This window comes from Amphiura filiformis, chromosome 8 (assembly GCF_039555335.1).
Source record: "Amphiura filiformis chromosome 8, Afil_fr2py, whole genome shotgun sequence".
NCBI lineage: Eukaryota > Metazoa > Echinodermata > Ophiuroidea > Amphilepidida > Amphiuridae > Amphiura > Amphiura filiformis.
The window spans coordinates 20,965,417-20,985,175 of record NC_092635.1 but is presented as its reverse complement, the minus strand read 5'-3'; the positions used below and the strand labels follow the sequence as shown (position 1 = coordinate 20,985,175).

The 19,759-nt window shown below is 35.4% G+C and overlaps 1 protein-coding gene and 1 long non-coding RNA gene across 3 annotated transcripts in view; one reads left to right on the top strand and one right to left on the bottom strand.

Annotated features, from left to right (window-relative positions):
• LOC140158793 (uncharacterized) overlaps nucleotides 1-12,375 on the bottom strand; it is a 42,696-nt gene extending 30,321 nt beyond the window's left edge. The window contains exon 1 of the long non-coding RNA XR_011859826.1: nucleotides 12,274-12,375. This is a non-coding gene — a long non-coding RNA (uncharacterized lncRNA). The remainder of the gene's footprint in view (nucleotides 1-12,273) is intronic.
• LOC140158792 (repulsive guidance molecule A-like) overlaps nucleotides 1-19,759 on the top strand; it is a 253,981-nt gene that overhangs the window by 212,999 nt on the left and 21,223 nt on the right. The window contains exon 1 of one of the 2 annotated variants that reach the window (XM_072182008.1): nucleotides 16,419-16,766. The exons of the other annotated variant lie outside the window; for it this stretch is intronic. The gene's annotated coding sequence lies outside the window, so the exon portion shown is untranslated. Of the gene's footprint in view, nucleotides 1-16,418; nucleotides 16,767-19,759 lie in introns of those variants that run through there. 2 annotated transcript variants of the gene reach the window in all.

Sequence of the window (19,759 nt, the reverse complement as noted above, 5' to 3'; positions counted from 1 at the left end):
AGGCTTATATTTTCTTAATGATTATTATCACCTGTACTGTTAGAGTTCAAATGCTGCACTTTTACTTAAGTGTGTAAATGCCTGGAAGAGTAAGCTTAATACCTTAAGAAGGATTTTGGTATCGCAGTGTGACCTTGCCCATAAGGCAGCGGTCTCTCAGATTTAGAGCTGCAGTTTTTAATAGATTTTTTAAAATTTTATGTTTATTTCAAAAACTGCTGTATGCCTTAAGCATTTGATAAATGAACAACTCCTACCTTTTCACAAAGTCATATATATTTGGGTATAAAATCACCTTTCAGCTACTTAATCACTTTGAAGTCTGAACTGTTGTTCAATTTTAGGATGTTGCCCAAAAGCAAAAAGTCTTTGACTATTGGAACGTATTTTGCATTTTATTTTTTATTCATTTCATGGTATGTCTTAAAGGCCAAAAGGAACATCAACAAACTACTTTTTCACAAAATAATATTTTGATAAATTCCCCTTTCGGCCTATATTACCTGATTATACTTCGTCAAACCAAAATCACAGCAGAAGTTTAATACCTCCTTATTGTGAATTGATGTATGTAACAGCAGATCAGAATCTGAATTGTGCATTTTTTGTGATTGCAAGAAGCATTTTCCTCGGAAACAACTTCTAATCACTGTCGCTATAAATAATAATCAGAAATAGTGTGTAGAAAACGATAAGCCGTGTTATAAAGTCCCACAATATTGGCCACATGGCCTCTTGAATTGTGAAGATGGGGTCTCACAAAAGTTGCTATCTACTGAAGATAATTATATCACACATCAAACAACAGCAACAATAAAAAATATAAAAAAATGTTGGTATTTATACAGCGCCTTTCACATGTGAACATGTACCAAAGCGCTTTACATTTATTCCGCCGTCGTTAGAATATGTCAGCTGCCATACAATGCCCAAGGCATGCTCATACCTTTAGGGCGGCGCTCAATGGACAGTATTCATAGCAGCTCCCATTTCACACCTGGGTGGAGAGGAGTAATCGAGATAAAGTGCCTTACTCAAGGGCACAACACGATGGCGTCGCCGGGGCTCGAACCCGCAACCTTCCGATTATGAGTCCTAGCCCGTTCCGCTCGGCCACCGTGCTCCAATGATATCAATAAAGGTCACAGATCTTACACTATTTCATTGGATTTTGCACTCCCAGTAAAAACATTTCAAAAGTTGAGTAGCCATTAAATACTTGCTTCTCATACAATCACATGAAAATGTTACCAAATCAAGAACATAATATGCTTGCATGGCTAGGAAGCTTAATCTGAATAATAACCAATATACATGAAAACATGTCATTCTTCAAAGGTCATCAATTTGAGCCAAACCGAAGCCCGAGGTAATTGTTGAACTCAACATTTAATTCTCTATACCTGCCTCATAGGGTATATTGCTGATCCATTAATTATCCTTTTCTGGTGCATTGTGGGATAGAAAAGGGAGCAAATTAGCGATCGATTTGCCCCCTTTTCAATCCCACAATGCACCAGAAAAGGATAATTAATGGATCAGCAATATACCCTATCAATACATGAACAACCCATATTATCTGGTGCCTACTCCTGATTCCAGAAAAATATTATCCTGTTTTGCCAAATGAAACATAGCCTAACCCTAACCCTTTTACTGGCAATAAAATTTAAAGTTTTATATTGTGGGTGGGGTGGGGTGTTGCCTTTTTTCTTACATATTGCAGTAAAAAAAATCAAATACTTGACACAAGTCTAAGCATTCCGAATATTTAGTATAGGAATATTAAAACCTTAATAATGTTAATTTAACATGTTTAATACTGGTTCTGAAAAAAAAAAGTGTTTGTTCAAAATTAAAGTGCATAGACTGATATTAGACTTCGTACAAGTCTTCATTCTTTATTGTCACAGCATACAAAAAGCACTCTAAATATCCATGTTTTGGCCCTTGTTTCCTAAAATTGCCAACTATTAACATGTTACTGTTATTACCAGTTTAATAGTTACATGATAATGATTGAGCTGTTTCATTTGGCAAAACAGGATGTTTTTAATCCAAAAAAAATAGTGTTGTATTTTTCTGAAATCGGGATAAAGATTAGCAGTTTTTCCGTGCATGGTGACTATTATCAGTTTATCACCTTCTGTTTTGTGTGTTAATTTAAAGTGAAGGGTGGAAACTGCTTAGTTATGTTCTATTGATTTTTTAAGTACTTATGAAAGTACAATAATGTACTATTAAAGCCATAATGTACTATCTTTATAAATGATTTTTTTTTTCAAACCTTTTGTTATGTTTACACATATCTTTAGAATCAGCCTTTGTTGCATATGTAGGACAACACAGCAATTTTGCATTAATGTCTTAATTTAGACATCAAATCTCCCATAGAACATCACAGTTAAGGGGTCATAGTAAGTTCTCTGTAATTTATATGGGCTTACAATGACCAGTTTAATTTATATCGGCTTATGCTTACAATAACCGGTTTTGTTACTAATATTATTTCATAATATTTGACAAAGAACACCAATATCATAGATTATGGCCGGCTGTAAAGGACTCAGGTATGAGAATGGCTTTTTTGAAAACTGTCTGAAAAATCATGTGACTTCGGCCTTAAAGGGCCCAAAACAGGCTGAAAAAAATATACCTATTCTTGACTTGACTTAACTAAGTTGTCTATTTCTTTATTTCCTTTCTTATTGAAAAAAAATATGAAAGCGACCTATAAATAAATACAGGCTTTGGCTAAGAACCACTAATGGTTAATGAACAAGTGTACCAATGGATAAAGAATGAGCCATTGAGATTGAAACTGGGTCCTTCCATAATGTGTTGCTCTAAGCATTTATATTCATCTCTGTGGTATGACTTCAAGCGTAAAGATGGAAACAAGAATTCATCCATCCCATTACACTATTATACCACACTCATCATCAGATGTGTGTAAGAATTAATGATGCGACAACATCATTAGCTTTGAACCTCCTCTAACACTTTATAGCCTGATGGCGTTGAGTGGAGTAGGATCACTCAACAAGCATAATGGTTAATTAGTCCTGAAAAGTGCACGCTTCCCCAATCTGAGCGATGACATGCATAGCTGTAATAGTGAGCGATGGTATGCTGAGTGGTGATGATGCCCAGTGGCAGACACTTGGTGTCCAGACATACGTGGATATGTATATGTCTATTAATTAGCAGCTGTAGGATAGACCATCAGAACTAGGTCATGACTTTAATATTTGTCAACAAATCTGGCTCTTAATGAGGGCACTAAGAATTCTGATTATAGCTTATTATCATGTTTTAAGTTCTTCAGTAAATAATATTGATGCTGCTGTTATACGCTTTTTAGTATGAAATCGCTATCTATAGCACATTTTAACTTAAATGTGATGGTAGTTTTAGTAATTTGATGTTGCGTATCTTCAGTAGAAAATATTGATGCTGCTATTATAGGCTTTTTAATATGAAATTGCTATCTTCAGTAGATAGCACATTTTGACTTAAATGTGATGGTTGTTTTAGTACTCTGGTGTCGTGTATCTTCAGTAAATAATATTGATGCTGCTGTTATAGTCTTTTTAGTATGAAATTGCTATCTTCAGTAGATAGCACATTTTGACTTAAATGTGATGGTAGTTTTAGTAATCTGATGTTGTGTATCTTCAGTAAATAATATTGATGCTGCTGTTATAGTCTTTTTAGTATGAAATTGTTATCTTCAGTAGATAGCACATTTTGACTTAAATGTGATGGTAGTTTTAGTACTCTGGTGTTGTGTATCTTCAGTAAATAATATTGATGCTGCTGTTATAGTCTTTTTAGTATGAAATTGCTATCTTCAGTAGATAGCACATTTTGACTTAAATGTGATGGTAGTTTTAGTACTCTGATGTTGCGTATCTGCAGTAGATAATACTGCTGTTATAGGCTTTTTAGTATGAAATTGCTATCTTCAGTAGATAAGACTTTTTGACTTAAATGTGATGGTAGTTTTTGGTACTCCTTTTTTTTAATAAGCTAAACCAACTTGCTCTTATTTGGTGTTACAAAATGAGTGAACTAAACACCATGATACATTCATCTTCAGTATAGATAAAGGCCAGATGTACAGTCAAGTGAAATGAAATGGCTACAGACAACTTTGATGACTATCTTTGCTAAAATAAAAAACTATCTCCAATATCTATAATAATAAACCAAATATCACAGAACTTTATAGAAGCAACTCTCTTCAGTAGTTGTGACCAAGGTATGCCACCTTCTTCTCTGCAAAACTCCACAGTGACTGAAGTAGCTATCATGAAAAATATATTTAACATGTTCAATAGATGGCACTTTGGATGGAGAAGCTATTGCACCAAGTTAAACTATCTTCAGTAGAAAACAATTTGAATTTAAATACAACTTGTATCTGTATATGTGATAACTCAAACAAGTGTAGGTATCTTCAGTAGACAAACTATAACATGTGTATTGAAATAGAATACAGTACTTACCTATCTTCAGTAGACAGCAACTCAGATGAATAAATAAATTCAATTTGAAGCTATAACATGTGTATTGAAATAGAATGCAGTACTTACATATCTTCAGTAGATAGCAACTCAGATGAATAAATAAATTCAATTTGAAGCTATAACATGTGTATTGAAATAGAATACAGTACTTACATATCTTCAGTAGACAGCAACTCAGATGAATAAATAAATAAAATCTGAAGCTATAACATATCGAAATAGAATGCAGTACTTACATATCTTCAGTAGACAGCAACTCAGATGAATAAATAAATTAAATTTGAAGCTATTAACATGTATTTTGAAATAGAATGCAGTACTTACATATCTTCAGTAGATAGCAACTCAGATGAATAAATAAATTCAATTTGAAGCTATAACATGTGTATTGAAATAGAATACAGTACTTACATATCTTCAGTAGACAGCAACTCGGATGAATAAATAAATTCAATCTGAAGCTATAACATGTGTATCGAAATAGAATGCAGTACTTACATATCTTCAGTAGACAGCAACTCAGATGAATAAATAAATTCAATTTGAAGCTATAACATGTGTTTTGAAATAGAATGCAGTACTTACATATATTCAGTAGACAGCAACTCAGATGAATAAATAAATTCAGTTTGAAGCTATCTATCTCAGTATAGATATAAATTGTGTTAAGTATCAACTAAACACAAATTTAATTGTATATTTACACCGCAATAATATTTGCTATCTTCAGTAGATAATAATTACGAAAGCTTCGTTCATATAGCTACTTAAAAATATATGTATGTTAGCTTTTTTGCGATTGAAGTATTTGTCTTCATTCCAATGAATGGTATAGCTTTGTACAGCAGATGAGTGTAGTTCTAGTAATAGTTATGACATTTTTATGGGAAATACGTGCATAACATTTGGTTCGATTCGATTATATCATGCGTTATATGTTTACCTTGTTTGCCTCTGTGGAACGTTTCCGTATATATTTTAAAAAGCGTAAAATGTTAGAGAAGTGCATTACATCAATAACTTCTATTTCGGGGGAGTATTTCATGCCTCTTTCCATGATCAATCCGTGGGCAGAACCGTTTTCTTCTCTTGTAGTGTTTTTGCGTTGCTGATTGCAATGCATGATGCTTAAATGCCTTGGAGCAAATTCAATCCAATACTGCTTATCAATAACTTGGATAACCCACTCTTGCGAGTGAATGTTGGCGTAGATCATAAACAAAAATGGTCTCAAAAGTACATTTTATTTCAGAATTTCCTGAAACTCTTTTCATTTTATAACATTATGCTCATATTTCATATATGCATTCAAAAGAGTGCAAACATGCCTAGTATTGGTTCAGTAGTTCTTGAGTTAAGTGTAGTTTAGTGGGTATGACATCACTTGAGTTCTGCACAGTAAAAGCTTACACGTCGTGCTCGTCAATAAACATCTGCAGTGTGGAGCAGTGTGCTACGGAAAGCCGCCTCATTAAATAAGCTAAAATAAAACACAACATTGGAATAATGATTCTCTGCCCGTTCACATCTACAACTTGTAGAAACAGGACACTTTATTAATGGCTTCTGTTCGATTTGTGTTGCCAATTTCGATGTATTTATTTCATAATCGATGCCTTTTACCGTGGTAAATAAGAGCATGTCTATAATTTCTTGAGGAACAAGTATCAACAACCAGGACGGTACCTGCTGATACGGTTGGCTAGAAGCAGTCCGATCTTTCCGTATGTGCGTCATCAACACTGCCTCTCAATCATGATCTCGTATCCCCGACCTGAGAACTTGATACGGTATATTTTCGTCGTGTACGCGTAACGTCAGTTTCCCGTCACCGTATGTAGTGACCAATCAGTATATACGCTTGAATTGCAGTCAACTTAACGTCACACGTACACTCCTCCGAAAATCCTCCGTACACTTCACAATTTCTGCAGTGTATTTTTCGGCAAATATGATATGACCAAGCATTTCAACATTTAACAATTGAAAAGAGATCATTTTCATTTTTAGGGCCCTGGGGCCCGGCCCTTGGCCAAAACAAAGTTAAAAAAAGAAATGAACACTTATCATTTGTTATAACATTTAAACGTTTTCTGGCAACCCTTTTTGCGCTATTCACAGAATGATATTTATTACTGTTAAGGTGTCACTTCATATTTCATTAACGATCACTTTTACGCCAATTAAAACTTTCCCAATAATTAGATCGACTTAATGGATTCACAAAATCAGAATTAATCGATTCAAATCAACTGAGAGAAAGGTTTCACCGTCGATCTCCTATATGGGCGATTACATTAACATAAATATAATCAGATCACAGAAGGTTGAACCATTGATTTAAAATATGATTATTTCGATCAATACTGTATTATAATATATTAAATTAATGAAGTAGATACCCCCAGTCAAACTACATCTTCTATTTACACAGAGGCCCATATTCATATTGCAATATATAGGTTATGTATATAATTCCATCAGCAATTTTTTCCTCTCGATTTTAGCAATGCACCAGGGTTAAGTTCCATACGCCCCCAAAATAGACATGATCTTAAACTTCCATATTTGAAATGGGGTTACCTGAATGGATGGACTCCATCGATGTCTTACATAAGCAGATAAGGGGTGTATGGATTTCACTGTGAATCTAATGTGTTTAGTTCTAAATGTCCAACTGTAACGCTTTAAAAACAAAACACACTTTTTAAGCACATATAATTGTTTAGGCTCAGGTGACAATATCATTCTGTTTTGAAATAGTGACACAGTGAAGTTTACAACTTAAAAACACATCAGTATAATAAATGCTTTGTAAACACCCGTTTCTTTAAACACGTTTAAATTTCAATTCTAAATATGTTGTTTAGCTTGTGTTTAGATTATGTATGTTGATACTTAAAAACATGCCGCTTAGCTAGACGGTAGCATTTATGTTTAGGACGGGCGTTTAGATACAATCCCGGGTATAAACAGAAAGGACGGTGTTGATTTTGTTTTGTGATGATATACGACAAATGGTGGTAATCTAGCGGCTCAACTTTCGCATTTGGGGCGTTGCAACACACGAGAAGTGGACTATAAATGGCAAAATCACAGGTTGAATTAGTGTTTAAATGAAAACAAAGAGACTAAATCGTAACATGTGCTAGACGTAAGCCCCTCTTTTTGCATTAAAATGAAGAGTCCATCTTTTTAAGTGTGCAGGTGCATGCTCAATTATTATGTCTCACATCCGATTGTGAAAATGTTTCGAATGGTCTTATTTTCTCCAACAAAATAAGATCATGCCAATTCCTACATATAACGGTATTAATCCGACAGCGCCTAATTGCAATATCTTACCTTCAATAGGCTCTTATTGCACCTTGCATAATTTATCAGCTTATAATTCTATTGTACTCATTGATCGTTTAACAATTGGATCAAGGTAACAATAGCTATTGTGATAGATCTACTTCAAAGGTTCCCCAAACCGTTTTCTCGCCTCGTAGAACAGATAATCTGCAAGTCTCGAGGGGTTAGGGCTGGACCTATTTGTCACATTTTCTTTTGTGTTGTATCACTCGAAAATAATTTATAGGAGAATAAAAAAAGGTGACGGAAAGATGAGATATAAAGGGAAACGGACAAAATAAGATCGATGAATGTGAAGTGTCAAGATGCGATACTATTTAAAAACATGGATTGGGAGCTGCTAGCCACGTTGATCAGGTAGACAGTCAAATTAATGTAATCGTGTTAGGAGATAATTAATCTAGTTATGCTCTCATCTTCAAGTCCAATTGTAATCTTGTTGCGTTCTAAAGACCCATTAATGTGTATAACATGATGGGATTAAATATTGTGGCTTATAAATCCCATTTTGACAGGGGCTAACACAGTGGCCCCCTGCACTCTTGTTTCGACTATTTTCTGAATAGAATCCCGACTCATTTATTTTTGATCCCGAATTATTCGTTTTGATGAGATATGTTGTTAATTTTTATATAAAATCACTTTGAACCATCATTGAACCTTTGAACTATCATTTTTGATAAGAACCTAGCCTATTCATTTTTGACAAGAACCTATTCATTTTTTAAATGACAAGGCAATCTTATCCAATTTGACGAGTTTCTTGTCATTTTGATGAGAAAATTCGATTCATTTTGAAAAGAAATCTGCTAATTTTGAAAAGAAATTTTGTTAATCCCCTCCGAATACCCCGAAAGTCATACTTGTCAAATTTGAACAGATTTTATTCATTCGTGAGGAGTTAGTTTGTGTACCGGATGAAAGTTTTCCAACTCCATCAAGGGGGAACATAATTGCAAATGTAGTGTTACTTGCTGAAGTAGTCCCATTTAATTTATACTCCGCTCCATCCCGGGATGACTTTACCTTAATATGTACTTTTGCTAAAATATGCAGTGTTAATGCTGCAATAGGCCAAAACTTTATTTTGGGCTGAAACGGGCCCGAAACAAAAGGAGGACACGTCGTAAGTTTGACCAATTTTGTTCCGGTATTTCGAGCCGGTGGGGGAAATTCACTCTTTACCCTATAGTCAGTACGCGTACGCCAATGCGTCATCAGTAAGAATTTACAAACTTAAAACAAGGATCTTAAAAGAATATTTATATGACCTTTGCTTAAAACAAAGTTAACTTCCCGCTCTTGTCTAGTTTCAAGGATTGCATCATGACACGGAGAACATGCATATATTTGAATATTTATATCACAATGAAATATAGCTATGAATCGTATATTGCAAATACCTCTTTTTGTGTTGCAAAAAAAAAATACCCTTGTCATAATCATCTTTAAATTTATTTTTACTGCAATTTTTTCAAACATAACACTTTTGTGGTTCAGAATTGCGCTTCGTTCTACCTGTTCTTGGTACCTGTCAATCTCAATTTGGCCACCACCAAAATGGCCTTCACATAGGGTAGATTCGGCACGCTTCAACGTCAAAATCGCTTCTTCAATCAATCGCTCTCTAAAACACTAGCTCAATCGTCTAGCAATTTTGTATTTCATGATCACAGCCTGGTTACATTGCATATACGCCCGGCATATACGCACCGTTGAAAAATTTACCTGCCCTAAGGCTGCAATTTTCTAGCTAATTTTCCACACATCTTTCGACAAAAATATATTCATCCAACATATTAAATCATGATATTAATAAATGAAAAATATGCACACCGTGAAATGCCTTTGACAAGTTTTTAGTTTGCGGTTGCACGGTGCGTGAAAAAGTACCATCTGCATTATCACATCGCCACCCCTGTTGATAAAATGGACTGGTCGATGTATACTTGAAAACGCAACGTGATCAAGATTGAGTGAAATGTTTGAACATAGTAATTGCAAAGGCGAGGAAATCGGCAGCCTGTAGCTGCACTCAGTCAAAGTCCAGGGTTTGCTAAGAGAAGCACTCGTTTGCACGATCGCCGTATGCGATGGCATGTTCGGCTCATTTGGATTTTCAAACAAAATGTGTGAATTAATGACGCTATTAAAATAAAACCAGACCATAGGGATTTATATATTTGCGCTTTTTAAGCGCCTCAACAGCATCATCCAAGTCGGCGTTCAATGAGGAATATATATTTTACTGGCCGTCGCTACATCTTTTACGCTCACTTTAATAGCTTGAGCAGACGATCACTATGAAAAATTGTATACAGGTAAGGTGTGAAGTATTTATCACTTGCCGCGATGTCGCATGCCGTGCGTGTTAAGGTCAATGTGCATAGTATTTACAGGTGAGGCAATGACAGATATCCCATTTATTATCATCATTGTTTTAATAATTAGTCGTTTTTCGCGATACTATTAAAGACCAACAAAATCAAAATACTAAAGTGCAACAAGTTTTGCGTCAAATCAGTTCAGTAGTTTTTGATCATGCAACTACACGACTCAGTTTTTAAGTCCATTATTCACACATACATTATTATACCCGGTATTATACAAGCATTTTTAAGTAGTGAAAGTTGTTTACCTGTATAATACAGAGCTAAAAAGCCCCTTTACATTTTTACGTGCTCGACCTCTATTGTATTGGGCAGTGTTTCAGTTTACTTTGGTCATATAGCTTGAAGCAATGTCTTTCTATATTAAATAAGAATAGTGGAATAACAATGGGAATGTGCTAGGTAAAAATTTGGCCAGGAGGAAGATGGATGTTCACTGGGAAATATTTCGCACATGCATCATCGTGAGACCAAAGGAAAAGATGACTCGTCTAGGTCTAGGTTATAAACCTATAACGAAAAACATTTTTTAAATGAAAAACCATGCCCAAGACCAGCTTTTGGTGCAGTAAAAAAAAGATCCATTGAAGCTTCTGATCATCACTAGCAGAGTGTCCCAATATTGTAAAGTAGCCTTGGGATCTCATTGGTGCAGTGATGGAGCAAGAGCTATCCTTCGAAGAAAAGAATTTTGAAATACACGTAGTAAAAAACCTGTAAAATATACTACTAGTAAGTGTATATAGGTAGGCCTAACAGTAACTATAATACCAGTGTAATATATAGGCCCCCCCCCCCGGAATAAAGCAATTTGATATTATTCTACATTAATATAAACAGACTGCAACAGGCAATGCAACAAAACGTCTGTGTCTGTCTGTCCATGCATTATCTTTAGAGGAATTTCCCATTTAAAATCAGTTAATTGTGTTGTCGGTTTGAACCAAGGCCAGAAGCGTGTAGCGGAATAAAACCATCCATATAGAATTCATCAAAAAAAGCACGATTTCTTTTTGTCATAGATCATAAAAATTTTCCGCATCAAGGCCTGAGTTCTATGCTTATGACACCATAATGAACGATGAATGTTTGATGAGGTGGTGGAACCAATTTATTATCTAAACTTATTCGGGAATTCCTTTATTGTGGGTCGATGGAGTCATAACGAACAGATTGATGATATTATCTCACTTTATTGCAGTTGATATTATAGCAGTGTGCATGCAACAAATTATAATTAGCGAAATAAACTGGTTTGAACGAAGAGTCGATAGTAGAAAAAGGTGTTTTGCAAATTTACAGCGCCATATTTCATCAATAAATATATTACTGATTTATTATCATGAATTATAATTTATACTTACATATATGTTTATATGACTGATACAAGTTTAATTTTATTGATACTCTCATAAAGATGGTGAACCATAAGTTTCACTAAGCACCATGCTAGTATACAAATCGATGATCACATATATTTTATAAAACAATGCAAGACATCGCATTTTATTTAGTAGAGTACTTTGACTCGTATGTAATTATTCTGCAAAGAGGCTTATTAAATTATTGAGCAACGTTGTGGATTTAAACACATTTTACACGCCGATTTGTAATTATTTATTAAAACACACCTTTAGTGACCACGAATCGAACCCTAAGGTACCCCAGAAAATATTGACCCAGCAACGCGCAATTCTAAATTGAAGATCCCTCTGTTCTTTGCGCGTGCTACTAATGAAGATTCCTTCATGAATACATTTAGTGATCTGTTTTATTTGTGTTTACAAGCCCTTGCTCAGCTCGTGTAAACTTGTTATCAGTTATCAATGTCGGTAACACCAATACTGTAATAAAAGCAAACCCGCTTGAAATCCTTATTCAAATATCAGTGCAATGTTGAACCATAAACCTTATCTGTGTTGGTGTAAACTTCACTCGGTGTCCTTAACCGTGACTTCATGTAAACTGTGATAAATATAGCATGTATACGATACCTGGGTGATGAAGCCTGAACGTGGTTGCTAAGTTAGCGATGGCGACTTTATTCTGTAATAATGTACACGGTAATGACATTGACAATGCACGTAGACAGTAGACAAACTTGCCCAATGAAAGAGCAGTTTCACGCAAATGGTAAGCTAAAACTTCACGGTGTTCTTTCAAATCCATAATATTATTACGTCAACAGTGTAGCATATACAATAAAGATCCCTATGATTGAACTTCGCATCTCAAAGACCCCAATGGTTTGACTATATAAACCATCCCTAATTTCACGTGCTCAAAGTCCATAGTGCCCAATAATTATCCAAACGTCGCATCCTTTACCTTTATTAGGCAACATTTCATGGAAATAATGCTTTTCATTCAGCTGCACAACCTCAACATTTTGCCAGGTGTTCATGAATCAATTTGCACTGAAAATTTAATTTGGACAAAATGTGAATAGAATAATAGAACATACCAAAGGTCATTGAATGGAGAGAGATTATACGGTATTTTTGTAGAAATCTATAATCGGGCCTTGCAAACTATAAATTTACCATAACATTATTTACTTCGACGCATGATTCGGCATTGTAACAATTATCAGATTGTGCTGAATGTTTTATACGATTTCAATAAACTGCCATCCTTGAACAAGTGAATGTGAAATACAATAAGATGATAAAAGCAAATTATTGGGACACTTTGACGAATGTGAATTTTAACGTTCCTTAATGGTGTCAGGAGTGGGATTTACGATTTTGTTAAGAATCAACGTTTCGTCAAAATAACATAATAACTTACGAAAAACTACTTAACTAAGTATGAAAACTCTGATCAATAAAGTAATATCACGTTAAATTAGATCACCTTCTAAATCTAAATCGAGACCGTTTTTGAAAAACCGTGGTCGAGGTCAAGCGTTAAAGTCAAGCCACATGTTGATTGTCGTGCCGTCACCTGGAAAATTTGCTTTACAACTTGTGGTATACAATAGAAAGCCAAAATACTAAGGCAAAATATTTAATATGGAATAGTCAAATATAATGCAATTTCGTGTTAGGAATGTGGCACATAAATACCAAGGCACTATAAATTGTTGCCTCTCTATCTTGCATGCCATATTATATTTGAGCTTATTTGCGAGAGGAACAGTTGTCGTGGATGTGTTTGGCATTGCACGAGTATTTTTAAGGATATAGCATAGAGAAACAGCCATGGGTAGATTATTCAGTTGCTCAGTTTCATTTTACCTGAAACAGCCTCATAATTAGATTTTCGTGCAGTGTGAAAAACAACAGTGAGGATAATCCGCTCTTATTTGATGTCAGAAATGCTCGCAAATTTCCCCACGTAATTTTATTTCCAACTCGATTTGCTAGAAAAATATGTGCAGTAAATTTGGGATTAAATTATCTGCATGTCATGGTATATATTTTTGCTGGTCATGATTTTTGTGTCGCGATATTTGTTGGGATGTAAAGCAAAAAGGCTAACGTGACATATTATAATAATGTACGCGGTATTCGTATAATACTATCGGTTGCACGACATGTCATTACCAATTACAGAATCGCGCAAGAGAAGCGAACAAACTGGGCCCTGAGGTAGACTACCTATATTTATCAGTAATGCGATTAATTGTAAGCCAACTCTCTCATGGAAGCGATTTTTTTGCCCTTTCTTGTTGTTTTCTTCAAAACAAGGACAGCTGTTCTTTCCTTTTTCCTTTTTAATCGGAATGCTTCTGGATTTTAAGGGCACTTTCAATAGCATAAAAGCTAGTTCCTTCCTTCCCTTCGTGCCTTTAGTTGGACAGAACGTTTTGACCGACAGAAGGTGTGATACGAGTAACGGATAGAAGCCATGTTGATATAGTGTGTCACATTTCGCAACAAATTGTCTTCACAGTTGCTTGACAGGTGTACAATATTCAATATCTTTAAGGTTAACTGGAGATAACGAAGACGAGTCGTCTTGTTAAAATACTGACATTTAGACTTGTGAAGACCACGAGACTGAGAATAGTACTCGAATAACTCAACTGAACATAGGCCTGCGCCTATATACCGTAAAAACTCGATAATTAGCATAACGTACTTACTTTCGAGCGCTTTTGAAAACATGAAATTGTACCAAAGTCCGGCGCTTTACCAACTGAGATAATGGGGTTGAGACAAAATTTGCAGAATTTTTCGTATATATATAACTATGTGTATCGATGATTTGCTGAAAACCCTTTACACTTTTGTGGATGGGGCACTTCATATTTCGGCATGTTTTAAAAGCGCTCGAGTAGTAAGCACATATGCTAACTATCGAGTTTTTACGGTATGAGTCTAATGACGAAAATTCAGTGAAATTCAAGACAATTACCTTGATGAGCGAACCTCATTTTCATTGATTGGTGCATGGTGCATCATCTGTTGTAGATGTATATGATACCTCTTTTATGATCTTTACCTTTAGTGACGAAATGTACCTCTATATTAACATAGTCCTTCAAGAATGACCTCGGCTATGTGTGGGAGGGGGGCTCGGCGAAGCCGAGCAACGAGGCCGAAGGCCGAGGAACTTCTCAAGCCGAGAGTCATTCTTGAAGGACTACTAGTATATTAACATCCAGATCTTGCAAAATATTTCTTGACTATCGACATATGATTGGTGTCATTTGATGAAATGAGGTGCTATACCATGTTGCAAAGGATTCTGGGAAGGGTAATGTATCTTCTCTGATGTATAGAATACTACAACAAGGTATATGCAGGCCTTACTATACTCAACGTGGCATAGTTCTTGAAATATGTGGGGTCGGAATGGTAACCATGTACTTAAGAAGTGATGTTGTTTTCAAAAAGGCTCTTGTTTCTATATAGCATTATATGACAAGTATAAGCAATAAGCATGTAGGCCTATAGTAAAGGCATAAGAAAATTAATTTTGTGAGACCTTTAATATATGCGTCTGAAGAAAATTATATAAATTTGAACCCGCAAAAAGTCGACTATATTTGCATTGGTGTTTGATAGGTGAATTGATACTCAATTCTAGTAATCGTGCATACAGCCTCTAAACATGTTACATAATTTGTTTAAGGGATCATTGTTGTCCACATTATCATGTTCTTACTACAATTCTCTCGTTAAAGGCGTTTTATAATAACGTGTCTCTATTTGCACTAACATTAAAAACGGTGCCCCAATATAAAAGCTACATTGCCCCCTCGTCATTGAGTGATTCATGTATTCTTTTTATACCCTCTACTTTGCCATTTTACTTGAATAGCTTGTTCAAATTTACTCTGAAACATCGTGGACCTATGCGAGAGACGTGGGCACATAAACAGGTATTGTGTGTTAACCTTCTGCATGCTGATATCGTTATGTAGACGATACTGAACAAGGTCAAAAACCATTTCAGACGTTTCAATTTTTCAAGACCAGGTGTTTTATCAGAATGAAGCTCATATAGTCTCATACTCATTCCTGTTGAGGAAAGCATTTTTCAGATTTAATTCAAACTTCTTTCTCAAAGAATACCTTCAAAGCAAGCAAAGATTTGGGTTTACCGTCGTGCTTGCACACAAATTGAATCCGTGTTTATCCCTAAACCAATGCTTTTGTTTTCAATGTGTACTCACATTTTAGAGGATAAGAGAAAAGGGTGTTCGATTTTTTTGTTTCGGTCAAGCTATTGGGATATGGTTGGCTGTTTGGTGGTTCGGGTTATAAGCGTGAGTAGGCATTTGATGACAGCATGAAAGGTCAATTTGTTAAAAATACTGCAATAACAAGTGCCTTTGTTTACCCCGATTTTGAATCATGCTTTACATGACATTACGAGTCGAAAATAACTTAAAACTGGGAGGACACTAAAAATTGTTGAAGTATTATAAAACATTATTTGTTCAACTTCAAATGGGTTGAATGTGGATAGATCAGCAAATTATGTCGTTTTATTTTAGGAGTCATGAAAATGCTGCAAGATAAAAGAATTATCGACTTTCTGAAACTGCACGAGCAAGCGACAGAACAAACGCCCTCGTCTACCACTTAGCAGGCGATGGTGGCAGCAGAACACTTTACTGGTAGGAAAAGTTGCTATAAACGCTCTAATGCGTATGAATAATAATTCCAGCAAGGTTATTTATGCCATACTGCCTGTAGTGTAGTTCAGTCACGGCCATCACAGTTTGTGAATGGGAATTATGAGGTTAGCCAGGATGTGAGTGTGATGAAGATAAGTGTTATTTAATTGATGAGTAAGGACAATCAACGTATATTCCTAGTAATAATCACTATACCATGATTCCAGTGTGTATCGGAATTTGAAGGAATAACACTGACAGCTTTTGGAATCGGATACGAGCATTGTTAGGCTCATCAGAAGAAGGGAATTGTTTTGATTTGGCTCTGTGTGGCATAGTCCCAACCGCCAAGGTGTATTTAGCACAGAGAATTCCACCATCGAGTCCTCTTTGCAAAAGGGACGTCGCGTGCAGGTAAGATAGTAGGCCTATCAAACACTGAACAGGGTGTAAACTAGTCTCATTTGTAAACCATTGGAAACTTACCGTATATATACATGGTAGGCCTATATACACGTAAGAGACGTGGAAATGTGGTCATCCCTATATGTTTTATCAGAGATATATATATTCCCGGGATATATTCCTACATAAGTTTCAAATCTCCCCCTTAAAACACCATGCAGTGAACCAGTTTTTGTTTTAGGGTATGATGTTGAGTTCGACCAATCGCGTTTTGTGGCATAATTAAAATGACCAACGTTCCTATTCGTTTCTCGTTATCATGTAGACCTACTTAGCTACATGTATGGAAGAACGCATGAACGAGATGGCCTACCATCATAAGTTAGTTGGGAACTAGTTTCCCCCGTGTTGTCTTACTAGCTGTTAGTGAATCTGTGATTTTATTAATGATATCCAAGGCCGTCTTGATCACATCATGGGGAGCTCATGCCTAGTCGTATTACCATGATTACCAACCTTCAGTCGTAGATATTGTGCTCTGTGCAACGTATTTCGTGACAACAATACGGGACTACTGCAGTGCAGCAAATGCCATCCTATGATGCATGTAGATCTGTTCTGATGATATATAGATAACACTGAAATATATATTTGCTATATCTTTTCTGTGCTGATTACAGAAAATTAAATAAACAGACCGTAGGTCTATACATTTATAACAAACAGGTCTCAATCTTTTTTTTTTGGGGGGGGGGGGCTCTGTTTGCCTTTGTGCTTAATGCTTATTCACATTTATATATACTAGTATCCTAAATGTTAACGCGGAAAACCTGAAGACGACCTTTTTATTCACACTATAAAAGATGAAGAGAAAAACGCACCATCATGAATGATGAAGCGTCTTGTAGGAGTTAATGTAAATATATTAAAGTAGTGAATGAGAATGTATAAATCATTTAGTACTATAGTTCATTAGCCTTCAATCAGCAACTCGTGAACTCGTACGAGAGGAAGAAACATTTTAATGACACAAGAATTAAAGCAACTTGACACTGAAGAAACTTCAATCGCTTCAGCAAATCATCAAAATAGAGAAATCTAAAATTCATCGGGGCGCTAACTCTCGAGCGTCGTAATTTACGACTTTACAGGATATGTGCATTGGAATTCCATTGAGTTGTTCTACGTGTGAAGTAATACAAATTGATTTCACCAAGTTGATTACCACATGTGTATTGGGTTTATTATAAAATTTATTTTGTTTGGCGAAGTTGAGCATATGGTTCGAGGCTCGAGTATATGGGGCTGGGCATGAACGTCGGGAATTCAAAATTAAATTTTCAATATCAAATGTTGCATTCAAAAAGTTGAAAGAGTAATGTTGTTTTCCCGTTCGCTGGATTGCCTTGTCTTTCAAGTTTCAATAAGTACAAACATGCGTAACCATGGTAACGTGGAGTATTAATAAGTCTTAATTCTCGTTTTGGCACATAGGTCATGTAGCCTATGTCATGAACGTCGTGACATGAAGAACTAGTAACACATTTTTGGGCGTGATATCAATTATTTTGGCAATCCATATTAGTGGGCCTTGTCAAAGCCAGCATGAAGCAATCAATCAAGTTAGACAAGTCAATCTGCGAGCAATTGTTGGAAACAAATGAGAACAAAAGAAAGCAATTGAGACCTGAGCGTAGCAAGGTCGTGCAACTTTTCCTTGTCGCAACACCTTATTATTATGTTCGTAAGTATTAGATTGAAAAATGCGCGAGAGATTTGCATTGTATTGGTTGGGGTGTGTATTGACCCATGCATGATGACTTTTACTAGCTCAAATTTTAGGTTGGGATATACCGCCAACGCAATTTTTCAATGATGTCATGTAAAACGATAATGTGATGTAAACTTTCATATAAATTTAAATTTTCAAATGAGTTGATGTAGGCCTACTTTACACTTACAGTCATTTGTTGAAAACATCACACATTTTAAAGGCCTGTGTGTACTGTAACCATGGTAAATTGAAACAGGTGGCAACATGGTTCAAATCTTCCAGGTCATAAAATAATTAGGCCAATACCATTTTCACCCTGTGGCAGCACAATTGCATTGGGCGCAGCCTCAAATAGCTGGGCATACGCAGGCATGCGCTTAAAGACGCCGCATAGATTGCAAGAAAGATTTTTTTTTAAAGAAGAGCCTATAAATAGGCCTATATTGGACCTCGAACCACTCTAATTTGCTTTGGAGAACATCATGCAGAATGATCAGCCTTAAATTTAGGTAATAGGCCTACACGATAGTATTTTAGGCCTATTTTTTTTATAGTGTAGAATGGCCAATGTCATTGAGTGACAGAACCACGTTACAAATACCCGTCAATATTATTTTCTGTTGTCAAATCACCTAATCAACTGAGCTATTGTTATCGTTTCGGGTAAACGCGTTAATCGTAGTATTTATTTCCCGGAAATTAATTGATTCATTGATAACTTGGTAAAACTCATCATTATTGACCACAAATGATTGCTAGGTGAAGGTATATGCACTATTCGGAATTTATGAAAATAATAGGCCTATTCTAGGTTCAAAATTTTGACCGGTTCTTCAATATGGACGATTAAAATACGATATTTAATTACTTTATTTTTATACACATGGTTCTTCGAATTGTAATATAATTATGATGGGCATATACCAAGTACCATTGAGTACCGGTATACAGTGCGCAATAAAAAGACAACATAGCAGATAAATTAGGCATATCTATAGGAATGTTATATTAAAAAATTGACTATCCATGGATCGAATCGAACCCCAGACATGATTTAAATTTATAAAAGATTGCGAGGTGGTTCAATACCGGTTTAGACCTACATTATATTGGTGTTTCTTAAATTACTCATGAAATTTAGGTCTATTTCATTTTTTGCACTAAATTTACAATGCATATTGTGGTAGACTTTTGATTTTCGTTTCAACAGTTTTGTTTACAACTATAT